The sequence below is a fragment of the Lissotriton vulgaris genome, unplaced genomic scaffold, assembly GCF_964263255.1.
Source record: "Lissotriton vulgaris unplaced genomic scaffold, aLisVul1.2 SCAFFOLD_534, whole genome shotgun sequence".
NCBI lineage: Eukaryota > Metazoa > Chordata > Amphibia > Caudata > Salamandridae > Lissotriton > Lissotriton vulgaris.
Window position 1 is genome coordinate 839,924 of NW_028252845.1, and position 20,284 is coordinate 860,207.

At 44.3% G+C, this 20,284-nt stretch overlaps 1 protein-coding gene across 1 annotated transcript in view; it reads right to left on the bottom strand.

Annotated features, from left to right (window-relative positions):
* The window catches only part of LOC147661249 (NFX1-type zinc finger-containing protein 1-like), an 805,409-nt gene that overhangs the window by 751,126 nt on the left and 33,999 nt on the right, over positions 1 to 20,284 (bottom strand). The window lies entirely within an intron of this gene.

Here is a 20,284-nt window from a genome sequence, read left to right on the forward strand (position 1 = left end):
AACTAGTGGTAGTTTTCCTGGCACCCTCCACGAGGTCGGCATATAACCTAACCTGGCAGGAATTTTTGGCTTCAGAGGCACAATGGAGGGCTTCACTGATGCACAGGAGAGGAGACGTGATACAGTTTATTTTACAGCTGATTGATAAAGGGCTATCTAGAGTGATTATTGTGGATAAACTAGCAGGGATTGCCTTTGTGGGAAAGCTTCTTAGGGGATATGCTCCATCGGCGGGGGAATTGGGGTCGCGCATGTTAGAGGGTTGGGCCAGGGACAGGGCGCAACGGTGCGGGTCTAATAGCCCTTGTCATGGGACTTACTAAAGAAAGTATTGGGAGCCTTGCCCGCGATATGCGAGGACGATTTTGAGGTGTGTCTTTTTTCCACATTGATGGTGTGAATGTTTTTTGGAGCTTTCCTGATTTCGGAAATGCTGGGTCAGGAACACGTGGGTGAGATCACCTGGGCAGATGTTGTGTCGCGGCGGGACTGGTGTGCATTTGGCTGCGGAAATCCAAGACTGATCAACGGGGGGTGGGGAAGTGGGTGTCTTTGCAGGCGGCAGACCCCCCCTTAAATTGTCCTTGCAGGTGGGAAGCTCAATGGAGGGCCCTCTCCAGGGGTCATGCTGGAGGGGTTTTTAGACACAAAAATGAGAGCGGGGTGACAGCCTTTCAAGTTTTGGCAGTTTTGCGCAAGGCACTTTCGGTGCTAGGGCTTCCCAGCAGGGGTTTGGTACACATTTCTTCAGGATGTGGCGGCATCTGAAGCCCGTAACAGGGGTTGGGGGAGGGAAGATATCATGAGACTGGGGAGATGGTCTTCTGACTGCTATAGGAGATATGTGTGCAGCAGCGCTGGGGGGTTAGAGTGCGGTTACATGCTTTTCCTTTGTTCACGCAGTTTTTCTGTTTCAGGTTCGGTTGCGTTCCCCCTCTCCAGGGAGATGACGATATGGATAGTGGGGCATTCGTTTGTAAAGTGGGCCCATATCCACGCAAGGAGCAGCTATTTCGGGGAATGTTTGGGGTTTAATAAAGATTTTTTCAAAGTGTTTTGGAAAGAGCGGGGGGCATGCTGTGGAGAGAATTGTTGAACACATGGAATGGTATGTTGGTGGCCAGTAGGTGCCCTGAGATGTTGTTACTCCATGTGGGGGAAAATGATATGGTCCGAGAGAAGGGTTTGGTCTTCATGAAAAGTATGAAAAGGGATTTAGCCATGCTGAAGAGGCAATGGTCTGGTTGTTCTGTAGTCTGGACGGAATCTTTGCCTCGTAGGGTTTGGAGTGGCGCAGTAAACCCAGGAGCGGTGGGGAATAGGGCCAAGAGGAAATTGAACACATAAATGCCTCATGTTTTGCAGAGAATTGGGGTTTCTCAGGATTTCCCACAGGGAGATTAAGTATGACACTGTGGAGTATTTTAGGGGTGATGGGGTCCATTTATTCTGTCTGGGGATGGACCTCTATTTGCTAGAGATCCTGGAAGTCCTAGATAGGATGTTAAAGGTCTAAGCTCTCCTACCAGGGCAGGGGGGGGCAGAAAAAAGGGGTGGCGGCGTCCCCACCTACGCTCCCGCTTTTTCCTGGGTGGTGGGGTTGTTAAGAAGTTGGCTACATTGGCAGTTTTATTTAAATGTTGAAAGTTTGTGGGTAGGGCTAAGGGAAGTTTAGGTAAGTAGGTAAGTTTAGATTAGAGGTTAGCTAGCTACAGTTGCTGAAAGGTTGGTAGGGGTTTAGGTTTTTAGTAGAAGGCAGGAGTTGGGAACTGCAATACTGTATATTGGGATTGTTGTGGAATGTTATGTTATTGGCAGGGTGGGGGATTTATGAAAGGGATCGTAGGGGTGGGGAGGGAATGGAGTTCAGGTAATTTATGTATAGTGAGGTTTTAGTCTGTAAGGCAATGGTCTAGGTTGAACATTGTGATATGCACCTGTTTTCAATGAAGCGGCCTTTTTCACACACAAAAATGGGTGTCTGTGTTGGCTTGCACCCCTCCCTCCCAAGGGGGGTTTTGGGGGCAGCCGAGCCCAGCGAGGTCTGCCCCACGGGCAGTTTGGAAGGGGAGGGGCAGCCTCACCTGCCATTTTGTGGAATAGGGCTGCTTGGGGTATAGCCCAAAAGCAGCCCAATGGGTTGTGTAGCCCAAAGGCTAGTTAGTGCCCCAGCTCCTTTCCCCAGCCACCATTTTAGATTCTGATGACCTGGTGGCTGGGTGTACAGTGAGGGGAAGTTTTTGTCCCACCCACCCTCCCTATGGATGGAAGGTACAGGGTAGGTATTTTTGGGGTTCTAGTTGGGGGTTTTCTTTTAGGATCAAGGCTGGAGTTGAGGACAGGTGCATAGGGATTGAAAGCATATTGTATATGTTGTCGCTGGAAACAGGTGCTGCTGGGTTGTTAAGAAGCTGGCTACATTGGCAGAAGTTTTATTTAAATGTTGGAAGTTTGTGGGCAGGGTTAAGGGAAGTTTAGGCAGGTAGGTAAGTTTAGATTAGAGGTTAGCTAGCTACAGTTGCAGAAAGGTAGGTAGGGATTTAGGTTTTCAGTAGAAGGCAGGAGTTGGGAACTGCAATACTGTGTATTGGGATTGTTATGGAATGTTATGTAATGTTATGTTATGTTATCAGCAGGGTGGGGGATTTATGTGGGGATCGTAGTGGTGGGGGCGGAAATGGAGTTCAGTAATTTATGTATAGTGAGGTTTTAGTCTGTGAGGCAATGGCCTAGGTTGGACATTGTGATATGCACCTGTTTTCAATAAAGCAGCCTTTTTCACACACAAAAATGGGTGTCTGTGTTGGCTTATCTTCCTCCCTCCATGTAGTGTAGTTCCTATTTTCCCAATAGGCCCTGCGCATTGGAATAACATAAACAGTAGTATCGACGTAGAAGTGCGGATCTTCCAGGCCTCTACTGACTATGCTAAACTTAATTGGGTTTGTTACCAACTAGCTCAGGGGTCACTGGAAACTTTCTTCTCTGAATAGGAAGTGATCAGCTTCCCTGGTACAGACAAGAAAGTATTCAGTTTTCCAACAACCGTGCAACATGACAACTTTGCTCCTCAGATAAGAGTCAATCTCTAGGGTCGTGTGAAACAATAGACAGTTATTTTACTCAGTCAGTGGTTGTGCAGTTTACTTTCACAATATGTAGAGAATAGAGAGACGGGCTTTTTCAATAAAGGGTAACATTTATTGAACATTCTTTCTTATCGTACAAGAGAAATGAATTGCCACAATTGCAAGACTTGTTATTATAAAAAGTACGTACAGTAAGATGAGTATTGCGAAATAATACTGTAAAAGCATTGATATGGTTTCTTAGCCATACAATGGTTTAAAATGAATAAAACATATATACATTCATATATACATTAGGCTAAAAAACTCAACTGGTGCTTCTAACTACGCCTACCCCAGTATACCTGACCTAAGCCTAATACTTGGGAGGGGAGTAAGTAAGTAGCTTTAAGTTAAGTTGGTTTTGCCAAGGTTTGCTTCAAGAATTCTCTCTAAGGGTTTAGTCAACACCATACCTCTGGAATAGAATGATTGAGGTCTGGTATCTCCTTCAGGGAACTCGATATCCCAGTCACTCGGAAGAGTGGCTTGGAAACGCCGGAGCTGGATTTCTCTGCAGGAGAAAAGACAGCGTCTCTCTCTCAGCGCGTCGAGGAGGAGGAGGAGGGGCAGCGTCCGTGGGCAGCTTGCATCTGCTGGGCTCTTGCAGGGGACGGCTGTTCAGCTCCTAAGTTCACCACACCATCGTTCGCTAGTTAGCAGCGATAGCAGTAGCAATAGCAGCTATGGTATCACCAGCTTCAGCTTCAGCGGGACAGCAGCATCAGCGAGACAGCATACAGCAGCGAGACAGCGTTTGCTTAAGGCAATGTTGGTAATATTTATACCTGAAAGGTGCCTTGTTTGACGTCATTTTTTGGACATAAGACGTCAATAAAGATGTCACTAGGAAGTGATCGTCTATCAGTGCTCATTAGAGTTCTATTACTAATCAAAACATAGCAAGCGGGGATTTCCCTGGTTGCTGAGTTTTTATCTTGTTGAAGAACTCGGAGTATTAATCTAGGAATCTTAGATAGTAACTTCTGCTATGTCATTGCACTAATTGGTTGCAAAGGAAGTGGCAGAGGAAGCGATTCTGAAATGTGGCACTGTTCGTGTGAGGCCAGAGACGAGTTTCTGAATGTTGCACTTGAACGGTTATGCCAATATAGGGAATAAATGGATTTATAGCCGAATAGGGGCATAAGGTCACAGTATCGATCAGGGTCCTAGATTAGAACGCTACACCCACTCCACGAATTCATGTCCATCAAATTACTAAAACTAGAGCAATAAGATGCATGTGTAACATCGCCCACCCCAAAATACATATATGCATTTGAAATAGGCGTATTTGTAATACGTGAAAATTTTGGTACTGTACATTTTTTGAAGCATAGAAATCATTCATAAATTATAGCATATGAAATCAATGAATGATTATGCAAAAAGAATTACACATGAAATATCTCTGAATACAGAAGAAGGGCGAGATAATTTCATCACATATAAATGCATTGCAGTAAAATGTGCTAGAGGCTGGTGTAAAGTTATTATGTCTCTAGATGTATATAGAAATAAAAGTCGAAGCTTCTGTTCTCTATGAATAGTTTCTACTTTAAGCAAAGAATTTTTCGTGCCAAAAAAAAAGGTGAATATTAAAAAGTGTTCAATTCAAAAGAATTCTTGATGAACGGGGAAAATAGAGTTCCAACGCTTTTAGCAGTTTTTGTTGTTCAAAACTGAAGGCCGAATTCAGAGTTCATGGGAACGCTGTGTGTCGGAATGCTTCTCTAAAGTTATTGTTTCTGTTCGGGTGAGAACATCATATCAGACAGGCTCTCAAAGAATTGGTCTACAAAATCAGGTGACAGTTCGACCAAATTCGATAGTGCTGTAACTTGGCAGGTGTGAGAATGATTGCTGTCATCAAAGGCTGGATCAGCAATGCTCACAGTAGGTCGTACCTGGATGATGTTGCTTTTGTCACTCGCTCCACTGTTACCACCTAGTCGTAGCACAGGAGTCTCAACGAATGCCGTCATCAGGATTGGTAGCCGCTGGGGACAACACAATGCGTGAGCCGTTATCGGACTGAGCAAAGTATCGATATCCATTGGTACTGCTGATGGAAGTGAAAGACAGATGTCCAACACGCACTCATCTCCGCATAGCATACATCGAAGTACAGGTAAGAAGCAGGATTGCCATATAGGTCTGAATGAAAGGAACCAGGTCATGTTTAGATCTCTCAGCCTGGCCAATCCAAGGACTCTAGTTATTCTGTCCCGGTAGCGCATTGCTAGGATTGTCTCTTCCATTCCCATAGGAGTCATGTCTGAGCTGTGGCTTGCCATAACGAAGCAGGAGGGTCAAAAATAAAATCCCTGCTACAAGTCCCAAAAATAGGGGTATGCCGCCAAAAACAGAGTGGAAAAAATTTGGAACGATTCCCAGAATTGTTTGAAATGGTGTTAGCAGTCCTGTAAAAATCGTCTTAAATATGCCTGGGATGCCTGTGGCACTAGACATGTTAAGGAGTTGGCTCAACATTTCTACGAAATGCACGGGGCAATTTGTTGATAAAAGGTCATGAACCTCCGTAGCTGTCCTTGCAACTAGGAGATCATACATCTCTTTTGATGACGTGATGGGCACTGTTGTCTGTAAAAGCACAGATTTCATTTTGCTTAAAGTATCAATTCGTATAGAAGAGAAATGCAGACGAGGCCAGATGGGAGTCTCTATGTCTCCAGGCCCGCTCGGGAACAATGCTTGCATACAGCATTTGACCATGGAAGTTACGCTTACAAGATAACTTTTCCCTGGCAAAAGGCCACAACATCTGTGATCCGTTCTTAGAATGTAACTCCCATTTGCGAGTTGCATAAAGAAAGGCTCTATCTGCGTTGCAGGTGTGACAAGCTGGTGGCATGAAAGGTTGTTAGTATTACCTTCACAGGCTCCATGTAAATTAATACCCTTGCACAAAAGTATACCGCTTAGTGAAGGTTTACAGTTTTCACCACTAAGAAATACATTTTTGTCGCTGTCACTATAGCATGAATGTGTGTATGGTAATTTCCATGCTAACTTAACATAACCTTTACCCAATCGTTCATACTGGCCAGCAGGTATGTATTCAAGGCACTTTTTAAATCGGAAAGTTGTTATTGGAATAGTGATAATTCCATGTATTATCCATTCAATGACAGGACTTTCTGACATTGTCAATGGTAATCTCTCAAGTTTTTCGATGCTCAGGATTGTATAGTCTGCTCCTTTCTGTGCCAAGCTGATTTGTTTATCAGTAAGGTTAAAGATGGAAAACAATGACGTTGTGTTGATTAAACGCCAAGGCACATAGCCTGAACGAAGATTTTGCAGTGTCCAGCCTAATTGTACAGTAGAACGTAATTGCGACTGGCCATGCTGTAACATTAGCAAGTCTCTGTCTATTATATCAAAGGCAGAGGATACAATATTGTCCAACGAATATATTCTGGAGGACAGAGTCATTAACCCATTGTCCACTACAGAAAGTGATTTTTCCAAATTAATACGATCAATTTCTCGTATTTTTTCAGCTGTTTCAATTTGTGTGACTTTCCAAGCCTTGTTGTATGCAGCATAGATACTGGTCGCTATGAAACGCTTTTGACGCTGTTTGCGTGGTCCCATAAGAAAATCGCGCAAATCAGCACCCTCTTTAAGTAAAGACAAGTGTTGCTTAATTTCAGCCAGTGTGGATGATCCTAGCCATTCAAGGCAGAGTTTCCCTACACTGTATGTTGTTACTATCCCTGGATGTTGTCTCTGGGAGTATCTAGGGTCTTGTCTGGTCATTTTTAACCCCTGTGTTTTATTCAGGAATCTATCTTGACAGTTGTTTGTGTCAGTAGGCCAGATTAACCACTTTTTCCAATCAGGATGTGTTCTGTTAAAATGTAAAATTTTAGTTACGTCTATCTCAATATCTGTTGTTGCATTTTCAGGTATTGGCTTTGGAATAGACGGTTTGTTTAGGTCTTTGATCTTAGCTAGGCCAAGACAGGATGTTTGGTGAATTGTGTCATTTAAAAACATCATTTGTTCTGGTATCATGCAGGTTCTGAATAGTGCTTCTAGGCCTTGTACCTGCCACTCTTTTGTACCCCAGATGGTTATTGTTTCTATGTTATTTTTCCAATAATCAAAACCAAATGTCATCATTTTTTCATAAAATGCTTCTGAATATATTAATTTAGTGTTTGTCAGCATTGTTTTCATTCCTGTTTTATCCAACAGTTTGTAATAAAACGTTTCTGCATCACTGGTGTTAAACCCTGAGAAGTACTTGAATTTCTCATAGAATGTTTTAGAACTGCTTTTCGGTGGTGTAGCACAATGTTCCCACTGATTATACTTAAAAACATTTCTAGGCTGTGCAGATTTATGCAAGTAATGATCGCCATAATGTGTAAAACAGAACATCTGTTCATAACTAGACGAACCTTGTAAATAATCATGTTCTGTGAATCTAGCTGACATTACTAAATCAGACATCATATCATTAATACTGTCAAAGTCCCAATCATCAGAGAATGTACTAGGTTTTACAAAGTCACTTAAGGAAACCTTCAGTTGATGAGGATACTTCAGGATCTCGACCGGACCATAGATCTCATAGTCAGATTTCTCCCATACTACCCCACCGGGTATTGGAATGGCTGTGACATTTACTGTTGACAGTTCTCTTTTCTTCACGTGGGATGATCTGTGTGGTTTGAGGACTAAGTTGATGTTCTGACTTGCTGTGTCCATTGTACTGTATTTTCCCTCAATGAATTTTCCCAAACAAAGTATCATGATGAGCCAAAGCAGGAGGAAAAACACACCTAGACCGAACCAGAACTCTAACCAAGGGGAAATAAGGTAATTTCCTTCAGTTGATGAAAGAGTTCAGTTGCTTTTTCTTTAAAAGTCTTTTTTGTTTCTGGCATCACTTCGGGGTTACTTTGATCCTCGGAAAAGTTGTCGAAGTTGATGAAATAACCAGAGGCAGTTCTGTCAAATTGTTGGGATTGTTCTTTCAATCTGTCTTGCGGTAGCACTTTCTGATGCCACATCATTGTAGACTGGTGTTTCTTGACGAACTGTTTCAATCTGTGTCTCAAGAGGCACGAGTTCCATGGCCTTATTGCATAGTCCTTCTCTGTGCACTGCAGGCTGATCGAATGTGATTAGTCTTTCAGTTTGAACCTCTTGGATTGTTGCAAGTTTGGGTATTCTGTTGTTTCTCGGGAGTCCACTGGGCCTACTGTTGATTATAGGCCACATGCTTGTGGTTTTACCAGGTCGATTGATACAACTCTGTTCTCCTTTTTACCAGCAAGGGGCGATAGTACTACTGATCTTGTTCCGGTGACTGCCAAGACAGGTACTGCTTTTCTGTAAGAAGGCCCAAATTCCTTCTTCACCGCTATTTTTTCTCTGACTAGATCCCCAATCTTTGGAATCCAGACAGGCCTTGCTGGGGCTGTTGTGGTGCCTCGTCAGTGGTATCTGGCTGTTGCTTTAACTTTATGTTGCTTAAGGATTTTCTTGTTTCATTCAAGTCTTGTAAAACAGCCAAACGATCTTTTATATCAAAGTCTGTTGTTTTTTCTTGTACCACTGATATCTGACTATCGAGGTCCTGAACTCTCATTCTAATTCCGAACAATAGTTTGTATGGGCTGAAACCTTTTAGAGAATTTCTTGGCAAGTTATTAAGACTGATCTGGACACTTATTAAATGTTTGACCCACCCAGCACCCGAACCTAATACCTTCGCTGTTATAGATCGCTTTATGTCTCGGTTTTTTCTTTCTACCACACTATTCCCTTCGGGGTGTGACGGACAAGAATACCGCAACCCAATTCCCATGCTGGCCATGGCCTCCCTATAAGCTCGAGAGCTAAAAGCAGGACCCTGGTCAGAATGGAACATGGCAATTGCGTATGTGCCGATAAAGACTCGCAGATCCTTTATAACCGTTCTGGCGTCAGCCGAGCGCTGGAGGCCACATTTTTTAAGTGAATATTAGTCTTAAATGATTAATAGGACGCTGGATGGCTTGTAGACAGCATTACCCTGTCTACAAATGGTAACTGGGCAACAGGCAGGACCGGTTTATTACTGCGATCCCTGTCACAGTCGGGACAGTTCTTTACATATATTTGATGTTGCACGCTCATCCCCGGCCACCAGTATACTGATTGTAATTCTTCCAGAGATTCTTTCATCTGTATGTGCCTTGGACCTTCACCCATGTGTGCGTCTGCTATTAATAACTTTCTCCGGTTCATGTTTGGAATCACCCTATCCCCCACTCCAGGGATTCGAGCAAAAGGAACTGAGTTTGCATCGATTACGTATGCATAATTGAGTGGATAGTTCACGGGTAGTGCTGCACAGTCGCCTTTTACGGTCGTTTTAACTGCCAGCATGGTGTCCTATGTATTTTTCTGAACGCCTTTTTGTGGCTACGGAAGCCGGTTTAGTTGCTTCCGCTGTGGCTGTATTAGCCAATGAATTCCCTGCAACGTGAACGCCATCACATTGAAGACTCTGTGCGTGTATCACGTGAGTCTTTTGTAGTTCTTTCTGTAAAAGAGCTACCTGGTTCCAGAGCAATGTATGCTTTATTGTGGCACCTGTGTCATCTTTGCAATCGTTTTCAATCCAGCTCTGCAACTTATTATTGTAAGAGTTGACGCAAAAATGAGAATCACACACAATAAGTGTCGGGAATTCACGTTCTGCATTTTCGAGCGCCATCTTTAAACATCTGATTTCAGCTCTCTGAGCCGAACAGTACTTTACTGATTCAGTTTTTGTTACTTTCGGTCTGAATTTACCGCACAGCCAACAACCTTTAACAATCGCATAGGCTGCATCGTAGGATTTGCTCTCTACGTTAAAATGCTGTACAAATCTATCTGTATAGATTATACAGGCGTATTGTGGGAGAGGCAGAAGTTCGATTGGCAGAGGATATTCTTCTTCATATTCTAAATCATTCAGTTCTTCAAATTGCGGGGCGAAATAGTATTTCACATCTTCCGCTCCAAGAGAATCTATACACTGTATCCATTTCGGATCCAGTGACATCGTAGGCAGGTTTACTGGGCTGAATAGCACCTCGAAGGCGGATTCCGCTGTGAGGATATTAATCCTTTTACCATGTGCTAATTCTCGTTCATTTGCTAATGCAATTTGCACTGCTTTCACAGTTCTTTCTGTGTGACTGAATGTTTTTTCTGCTTGTGTGTACAAGTGAGATTTAATTGAAATTGGTACCTTTTCTCCCTCATTAGAGGTCAAGTACGTGAATCCGCATCTTCGTGGGATGACTCGGATTACAAGATTGCGTGTGTTGTCACGTGTATCTAATTTAGTTTTTGCTAACATGTCTGTTTGCAGGGATCTCAAAATTTCTGTGTGTTTTTGAGTCCAGGTGATTTGTTTAAAATCAGGTTTAATTAGTTCGTAGAGAGGTTTAACCCTCTCCGCGTAATTTAGAATGTATGTTTTTCCGAAATTCAGAAAGCCTAGAATCGATTGTAAATTCTTCAGCGTTTTTGGAGCTTGGAGTACAGCGCACTTCTCTAAGAAGTTGTCCGCTAGGCTTTTTCCTTCACTTGATAATTCGTATCCTAAAAAAAATACTGTCAGATGGGCAATTCGAGACTTTTTAAAGTTGAATTTGTGACCCTCTGCTGCGAACCCAAGTATAATGGTGTTCACTCTTTTCAAGTGAGTATCCAAGTCGTCATCTGTTAGATAGATGTCATCGACATAAGATAATGCCTCATCATCATACATTTGTAGTAACTCTGTTACTCTAGCTGAGAATAGTCCTGGGCTGTTCTTGAACCCCTGTGGGAGCCTACAGAAATTTTTCTGAGACCCCATTACGGAGAAAGCGGTCAAATACCTGCTTTCTGGTGCAATGTTATGACAAAAGAAACCATTAGATATGTCTAATGTCGTTTTATATTTTTTCCTAACTATGTTATTCATTAGGGCTGCACTATGCAAATTTTGTACTGCAAATGTTTTGCAACATGCATTAAGGTGTCTGTAGTCCAAAACTAGACGATATGAATTGTCTGGCTTGGAGACAGGAAACAAAGGATTGTTCATTTGGGAGGTGCATGTTTCAATCACCCCCTGATATTCAAGTTGATCTAAGATCTCCCTGATTTGTTTTTTAGCTTCTTGCTTAATGGGATACTGCCGTTGGGCAGTTGGTTCACTTTTTAATTGGATTTTGTGAGTAGGTGAGTCCTCATCCCATCCTACATGATTTTTATATAATGCCGGTGCCTGGGCTACTGCCCATTTCCTTGCATAAGTATATTTTTTATGAATCGGAATGTGATTCGAGAAGGCAGGCATAATCATTTCTTCGCCACGAGGGCACTTCCTGACAAACTCTGGGGGCCAATCTTTTTCAGCTAACAGAATATCATAGCCTTTTGAGAGTTTATCCCAAAATAGACCCCTTATTTTCCTAGTCTTATCACCCTCTATACGCAATGTTATTTCGTATATTTTATGGGGCTCGCTAAGTCTGGTGTCGGCAGTTTCAACCTGAATGTATTCATTCGTGTCCACTGTCTCCAGATGACTCATCAAGATCTTGCGGGCTATACTGATTTCTGCTGCACTGTCTAACATTGTCTGTGCCCACTCCCCGTTTTTCAACTGTGTCCTCAGTATTTTCGGCATGGTTGATTACTCTAATACTGGCTACCTTCTTTTTCGGAAATTGAGATTTTTTACTCTGAGCAGGTTCCTTGTCTTTGGACTTGGTGTGCTCTCCTGGGTCTGACCGTCCTCTTCTTTCCGATTTCTGCGAAAAAGATCGAGAGGGACGTGTATCAATACTTTGATATCTATCAGGTTTTTTCAAATTATCCCTATTTCTCAGGTTATATCTTTTCTCAGAGGGCTCCCTCTGGGGAGACTGGTGTTCTCGAGTCGGAGTTCTTTCCCTCCGTCGAGGAGACCTTCCTTTGGACTGGAAAACTTTTTCCTTGGGAGTGGATTATTTATTTCCATCCCAGCTCTTTTTCAGAGTGTTTGAATTATTTTTAATAAATAATTTTTCAGGATTTTCGAGCAGTTGGGGTTTTACTGGTTTCCCACCCAAGCTGTCTCTACCTAATTCTTTATAGCATTTTTCTATGATTCTGGCAAGCTCAATTGGTTGATCTGTTATATCTGTTTCCCTCAACTTCTGGCGGATCGCCACAGATGCTGCTTCTCCCTTTATGTTGGCTAATAATATAGCCGAGACCTGCTTGAAGTCTTTCAGTAATTTCATACCAAGAGTTAAAGCGGGCTCTGGACCGTATTCATTCTGAATCTGTTTTAGCACATCTGGTATTACCGCCATGGACGGAACACCATGTGTTTTTGTGTATATGGAAGCAAAGACTGTACCCCAAGTGTCACAGTCCTCCATGTGTGGTGCGATTCCCATAGGAAGGCAGATGGTCAAGATTCTGTGTTTCTCGATAGGGGTAGTATCCGGAAATACTGCCTCTATTTGAGTGATTTTTTGTGCTAACCAGAAAGGAATTTGTTCCCGTTTTACGGGTGTTTTACCAAGACATGACTGTATGTTCTGTGGTGTAATTTTATTAGTGTTCCCCTGATGAGGGGTCAGCTGTGGTACATTAACAGCTGGTTGGACTGTTGCAGTCCGCATTACATATTGGACTAATTGCCTATGTATTTTAATTAATGTTTTTAGCTGTACTAACAGCTCTTCTTTTGACATTTTTGCAATGTCCGGATGTGGTGTGTAGCTGGCTAGAACCGGCCATGTTGCTCCTGGTCTACCTAGTGGACCGAGCCTGGTAATATGATCATTATGTTTTAGGGCGCCATTAAACTAGAGCAGGTGCTCTTGGAATTTTAATGGGATTTCGATCTCCTGGAAAGGAGCGTACTCTCCCGGTGGATCCTCTACTGTATAGTAGTGGAACTCGTGTGTTGCGGCGTTTGCCGCAGGAAATTTTATCCATGAATAGAATACCTCTGTCTGCCGATATTCGTGTGCCTCTATCACGAAGACGACTGGGCCACCTTGTGTGGTCAGTCCATTTTCTATAAGTTTTAACGTTATAGATTTTCTTAAATGTGCCGGGATGATTCTTGCACCCGGTACAGTAGTATTATCGGGACCCTGCTGAGTCGCATTTACTGCACCCCCAGTGGTTCCGTTGTTTTCTTCTGACATTCTATAAATGCAGGTTTTGCAGAGCAGGTCTCCAAGGAGACAAACATTAGGTGCACAATATTTTGGAACACTGTATCCTTCAACGTTGAATAAACCAGAGCTTTACATAGGAATCTCTTCCTACTGAGTTCGGGCGGATTTTAACCTTTCACCCACTCCAGACGTCTATTGGAGTATTTACGGGAGAAAGGGGTCTGTGTGAAAAATGCACGACTGAGTTACTCTAACGTCTTGCGTTAGTTTATCGCCTTACCAAACGTTTGGGCGCCATGTAGTGTAGTTCCTATTTTACCTATAGGCCCTGCGCATTGGAATAACATAAACAGAAGTATCGACGTAGAAGTGCGGATCTTCCAGGCCTCTACTGACTATGCTAAACTTAATTGGGTTTGTTATCAACTAGCTCGGAGGTCACTGGAAACTTTCTTCTCTGAATAGGAAGTGATCAGCTTCCCTGGTACAGACAAGAAGGGATTCAGTTTTCCAACAACCGTGCAACATGACAACTTTGCTCCTCAGATAAGAGTCAATCTCTAGGGTCGTGTGAAACAATAGACAGTTATTTTACTCAGTCAGTGGTTGTGCAGTTTACTTTCACAATATGTAGAGAATAGAGAGACGGGCGTTTTCAATAAAGGGTAACATTTATTGAACAGTCTTTCTGAATTGCCACAATTGCAAGACTTGTTATTATAAAAAGTACGTACAGTAAGATGAGTATTGCGAAATAATACTGTAAAAGCATTGATATGGTTTCTTAGCCATACAATGGTTTAAAATGAATAAAACATATATACATTCATATATACATTAGGCTAAAATACTCAACTGGTGCTTCTAACTACGCCTACCCCAGTGTACCTGACCTAAGCCTAATACTTGGGAGGGGAGTAAGTAAGTAGCTTTAAGTTAAGGTGGTTTTGCCAAGGTTTGCTTCAAGAATTCTCTCTAAGGGTTTAGTCAACACCATACCTCTGGAATAGAATGATGGAGGTCTGGTATCTCCTTCAGGGAACTCGATATCCCAGTCACTCGCAAGAGTGGCTTGGAAACGCCGGAGCTGGATTTCTCTGCAGGAGAAAAGACAGCGTCTCTCTCTCTCAGCGCGTCGAGGAGGAGGAGGAGGGGCAGCGTCCGCGGGCACCTTGCATCTGCTGGGCTCTTGCAGGGGACGGCTGTTCAGCTCCTAATTTCACCACACCATTGTTCGCTAGTTAGCAGCGATAGCAGTAGCGATATCGATAGCAGCTATGGTATCATCAGCTTCAGCGAGACAGCAGCATCAGCAAGACAGCATACAGCAGCGAGACAGCGTTTGCTTAAGGCAACGTTGGTAATATTTATACCTGAAAGGTGCCTTGTTTGACGTAAGTTTTTGGACATAAGACGTCAATAAAGATGTCACTAGGAAGTGATCGTCTATCAGTGCTCATTAGAGTTCTATTACTAATCAAAACATAGCAAGCGGGGATTCCCTGGTTGCTGAGTTTTATCTTGTTGAAGAACTCGGAGTGTTAATCTAGGAATCTTAAATAGTAACTTCTGCTATGTCATTGCACTAATTGGTTGCAAAGGTAGTGGCAGAGGAAGCGAGTTTCTGAATGTTGCACTTGAACGGTTATGCCAATATAGGGAATAAATGGATTTATAGCCGAATAGGGGCATAAGGTCACAGTATCGGTCAGGGTCCTAGATTAGAACGCTACATCCCAAGTCATAGCTTGCTGAATACTGGAAGCCGAACAAAGAAAGCTGAATGTTCGGCTGAAATTGTTGCAGTAAATCGAGCAGGGGGACCGGATCGAGCGCCAACCTCGAATCTCCGACCTCGGCGTAGAGTCAACGTAGAATCAACTCAAGGCATACTGGGTGAGGAGGTAGCAGCCAGCAGAGGAGTGCTGCAGCCCCGGTGTGTCTAACTTCCTGCCGGGGTTTCCCCGCGCCTGCAACCCCGGTGTGTCTAACTTCCTGCTGGGGTTTCTTCACGCACGTACTTCAGTGCCATCTAAGAAGTTGCATAGTAATCTGTACTGCCCCTCCATGTTGGCTAAAAGGCCTCTTACTGGTAAGGAACCCCCAGGGTTATCCATCTCGATACTCCCCTTGCGTATGCAGAGTATGTCAACAAGAACAAGTGACCCCTCTATTTCTGTCACACATTATTCTCTTTGTCCATAGTCAGATGTGTTTCCTGCAAAAATGCTATCTGAACAGCATACCTCGTACGTTATGAGGGCACTGTGTCTTTTAACATATTCACCCATACCCCGGAAATTCCCATGAATAATTTCAGCATTATTTGTTTGTTTGTGCCATACTCCTAACTACCTCTGTCTGCAACCACTTAAGCCCCTCCTTCCATTTTTCGCCATACTTTAGACCTAGAGCAGAATGAGCTACTTTTCTTGCCCCAGTGAGTTTCGTGTGTCACAATCAAACTCTCCCCACCCTCCACATGTAAACACTCTGCAAGGCCTCCAATTCGTGTTTCACCATGGAGCCACCTGAACTATCTGGTGGCTTTAAGAACTCCCTGAGAAACAACTTAAACTTAACCGTAAAACATGTAACAATTCTAATAAACACTTCTATCAGTGTTCCCCAGCAGTCTTCAGACCCAGTAGGCTATCAGCTGGTGGGCAGTCTCTCAACTGTTCTGTACCACCTAGGATAGATGGGTCAGCAGGCGATGCGCCTGTCTCACTTCTCTGTGGCAACCACATGTCACTGTTATTACTGTCCCTTATACTTAGAGAAGAAGTAGAGCTTGTTAGTTCCAACCCAAGAATATTGTCTTTGTGCACGCTCAGTCTGTGTTCAGTTTTCGCAAGGCAGGCACTTTGCTGCTACATCTAACCGCCCGTCTCCAGTCCCCCTCCTCATCCTGTTTGGCACTCTTTATGAGGCATCTCACCCTCGTCCGAGGGGGAATATCGCTGTAGATCATCATCAGGTCAGGGTTAGATCCCCTTCGATCTTAACATCCTCTTGCAGTTTAATGTCCACAAGTACCTGTTCCCCCAGTGTGTCATCCTGTTGCACCACCACCCAAACTGTGGCGTATGGCATGGTGTGTAGCCTTCCGTGGCCCACCTCTCTACTGAATGTGTGCTTACGAGTGTCTTGTCTGCCTGTGCAACCTTCTCAAGTCAGAGCAAGTATAGGTCTGTCCTCGCCCTCCAGGCAAGCCCACACCTCGTTTGGCATGATGAAAAAGTGGGCCCTTCCTTGGTGCAGCACTTTAGGTTTTGCCAGATGGAAGCGCATGTGTTTCATATTCATAGCTCTGAGTTTCCCTTTAACTGCGAGAAACGATTTACGCAGCTGCTGCACTTTTTGGGTGTAGTCCGGAAGCACCCAGATGATGTGATCTCAAATTTAATTTCCTCTGTTTTCCTGAGCCACTGTAGTAGTGTGTATCTATACTTATAATTAAGGATTCTGGCAATGACAAATATTGGTGGTGCTCCTGGCAGTAGCATCCTCCCAGTGCTCAGTGTTCTCTCTCAATAAAAACATGTGGAACAAGCACTCCGGTTTAACCAAATGTTGAATCCAGTTTTCCAGAAACAATCCAGGTAATGTGCCTTCAAGTAACTCAGGGGATCCCACAAATCGATGGTTGTTCCTACATGATCTGCCTTCAGCATCCTAAATATTAGATTCCAAAATGCAGGTTGCAGCTGTTAGCGAGCAGACCATGTTCCTCAATGCCTTGTCTTCCCCTTGTAAAGTCTCAGCAGTCTGATGAGTTTCCTGCACCCTCTTTCTAACCTTGCTGAGGTCCGTTCAGACCTTTCAGACCTCTATCGATACTGCATCCATTTTTTGCTCCAGTGGCTTTCTGGAGTCTTCTACTGCTGCCAAGATTTGTGCGCCATTTAACTCCCCTGGTTCAATAAGCCATTCAGAGGTATTTCCAACTGTGTCTTCTTGTGCTTGCTTAGTCTCCCCTCTTTTAGTGATTTATACAGGTCTGCTGGGAAGGTCTGGTGGCTTTTTTCTTTCCCATATTGGTGAAGCAGGCTGTCTCTGTGTGAACCCACTTCTTTTGCCACTGTCAAAGTTTTCAGCTTCTTAATCCTCGCCAGTGGGGTATAGCATGACTCTCTGTACTACTACTGAAGAATCTTCAAATGGCTGCCCATCAGCACAAGAAAAAGCATCACTCAAACCCTAGTCACCAGCCGGCTGGACTACGGAAATGCACTGTACGGATGAACCACCTCCCAACTCATGAAGAGACTCCAGACGAAACAGAACTCAGCAGCCAGCCTTATCCAAATCGTGCCCAAACAAACCCAAACCACCCCACCTCAAGAACCTCCACTGGCTCCCTATTCAGAAGAGATAACAATTCAAGATGCTGACATATAGGCCTACAAGGCCCTCCATGACCAAGGACCAGCATACACCAACCACCACCTGAACCTCACCCTCCAGAGACCTTTGCTCGGCCTCCCTTCCCCTTGCTCAGACACCACGCATCCGGCAAAGTTTCAGTGGAGGCCGCTCCTTCTACCTTGTAGTCGGAGCCTAACACCCCACGGCCAGCCCAGCACTTTTCTTCTGGGCAGGGGGGGCTACAGCATCAGCCAGTGCTGTGGGACTATGAAGTTGCTCGATAGATGCCCTGTGTCAGCGTGCCCCTCTACTCTACTTGCACCTATCCCGGGGCGGTGGCCCTTCAGGTCGCAGTCCCCTGCCCCCCGCTTCCAAGCTGCCACTAGCCAACGGCTCCCAGAATTTCCTGGTGCAGGTGGTCATTCTCCTGTTGCAGTCGACTCACAATCACCGCGCCTGCCTCCCTTAGAGCTCCACCGGTCCCCAGGCCCATGGGACCTCAAAGCTTCCTCTGTGCGGCAGTCCTCCACAGATGCTCTCTGTCTCGCGCTCACCAGGCCCAAGCCTCTCCCCCAACCCCCCCCCCCCCCCATACAGGGCGCGAGCGCCCTCCGGTCGCTCGTCTCCGGGAGTAGGTCACTCCCAACAGAGGCTACCACACCGAGCACAGCCACTCCGCCCCTCTGCCAGCCCTCAGGGCCCAGGAATTGGCAGTCTGTCCAGCCACACTGAAACCGGCCCTCAAGTCCACAATGCCACCCCAGGCGTGTTGTGGTGCCCTGCTTCCCGGGAGTGAAAAACAGCATTCTCAGTAGCGTGGAATAAAGCCCCAATCCCATGCCTATATATTTCTGAGTGAATAGCTGGGATATCTTTCCCGTCTCTTGGGACCCAGGAGGGTGATGGATATTTCATATTTGAGGAGCACAGAACTAATGCATCCTGCGGCCATCTTGCCAGGCCACGCCTTCCTGGCTATTCATTTGAAATTGCTGATTAGTTTATATGCATTTATATTTATTATTGTCTAACAATGCTTAGTATGCGTTGTGCAATGTGCTTATAGTTTACATTTAGAGTAGTGTGTGATATTCAGTGAAAGTTGTGATAGCTTCAATGGGAAAGTGAAAATGTAAGTCCTCTGCTTTTATTTCCACCCTTCATCGTTTGTTCCTGGGTATTCTTCTCATAATAACGCGGGAAACTTCATTAAACGAGCAGTCCCGGCCTCCTCTGGAGAGAGGGGCTTGGGAGCCCAGTGGTCAGTTAGATTGGGGGGTTGTGAGCTTGGGATTTTCCAACAATCACTCTGGCATATAATATACGAGAAGCAGTGCCCATGAGAGGGGCCCAAGGGGCACTGGAAAGGAAGAGGGGTGCAGATTGGTGGGTGCACTAAGTGAGGGAAACATAATATGTACACTAACTAACCAGCATTTTTTAAGACTTTCAAAACAGAGAGAGTGTGTGTGTGCATGTGTCACGTGCGTGTGTGTTTTTGTCTGTGTCCTGTCAAAATTCCTGGTGAAATCGGACAGACACATCGCCATACCCAACTGAAAGCACCTATTTCCAACTATTTTCCCATAAAATAGATTTATTGGGGGACTGTAACATCTCAAACAGCCCTCCCTGGAGCTACGCCCCTGGGAGCAAGCAGCGCCCTGCTGATGATGGAACAGCCCCAAAGGCCTCCTCTGATAGGCAAAGGTGGCCGCAAAGGGGAGACAACCTTTACAACGCAACTTTTACTACGCAGTGCCATTACGACGCAACTTTTACAACGCAAACCATTACAACGCATTGCGCTGGGGGGCGCTCTAGGATAGGGAATAGGTTTAATTTACTATCCAACACCTTCCCTACTATCCACAGGGACTGGAGTTGGAATAGTAAATTAAACAATTCACTATCCAGCGCCTCAAATCACTATGCGTTGTAAAGGCATGCGTTGTGAAAACCGCGTTGTAAAGGCATGCGTTGTGAAAGCATGCGTTGTGAAGTCATACATCCCCGCAAAGGATCCATCTGTCCTTGTCCTGGAGGCAGCTCTGGATGTCCAAGCATGTGACTGGCATCAAAGTTATATTAGCAAGGGCTAAGACGCGAGGGGGATAGCCAAAGTCTCATCCCTTTCTACACATAAAATCTTTACATTCTGCTCATTCATGTCCTCTACTACTATAATTTTTTATATCTTCTATATACATTTATTTATGATGTGCATCAAAGTGGGCTTTGAAAGGGCTTTACAATTGAGGGCGTGGGCTTTGGTGTTTGCTCGTTTTGGGGAAAGGTTACCCGTAACCCACAGTAATGAATCCTACACCTGTGATCTTGGGCAGGTTTGGTACTTGTGTGGGTCACAAGTTGCCTGTTCTCCTTGCTCAAGCGGTTAACTTCATATAGCTGTGCTTGACTGAGGGCCAAGAGAGATCTATCCAGATTGGGCTCAGGAAAGATATTTATTATGTAATATCCGTATGAAAAAGTGTGATAATAAACATACTTTTAAAATAAACCACTTGTAACAATGGCTCATTTATAATTTCAATGCTCAGACCATGACTGATTGACATCAACCTTATCAAT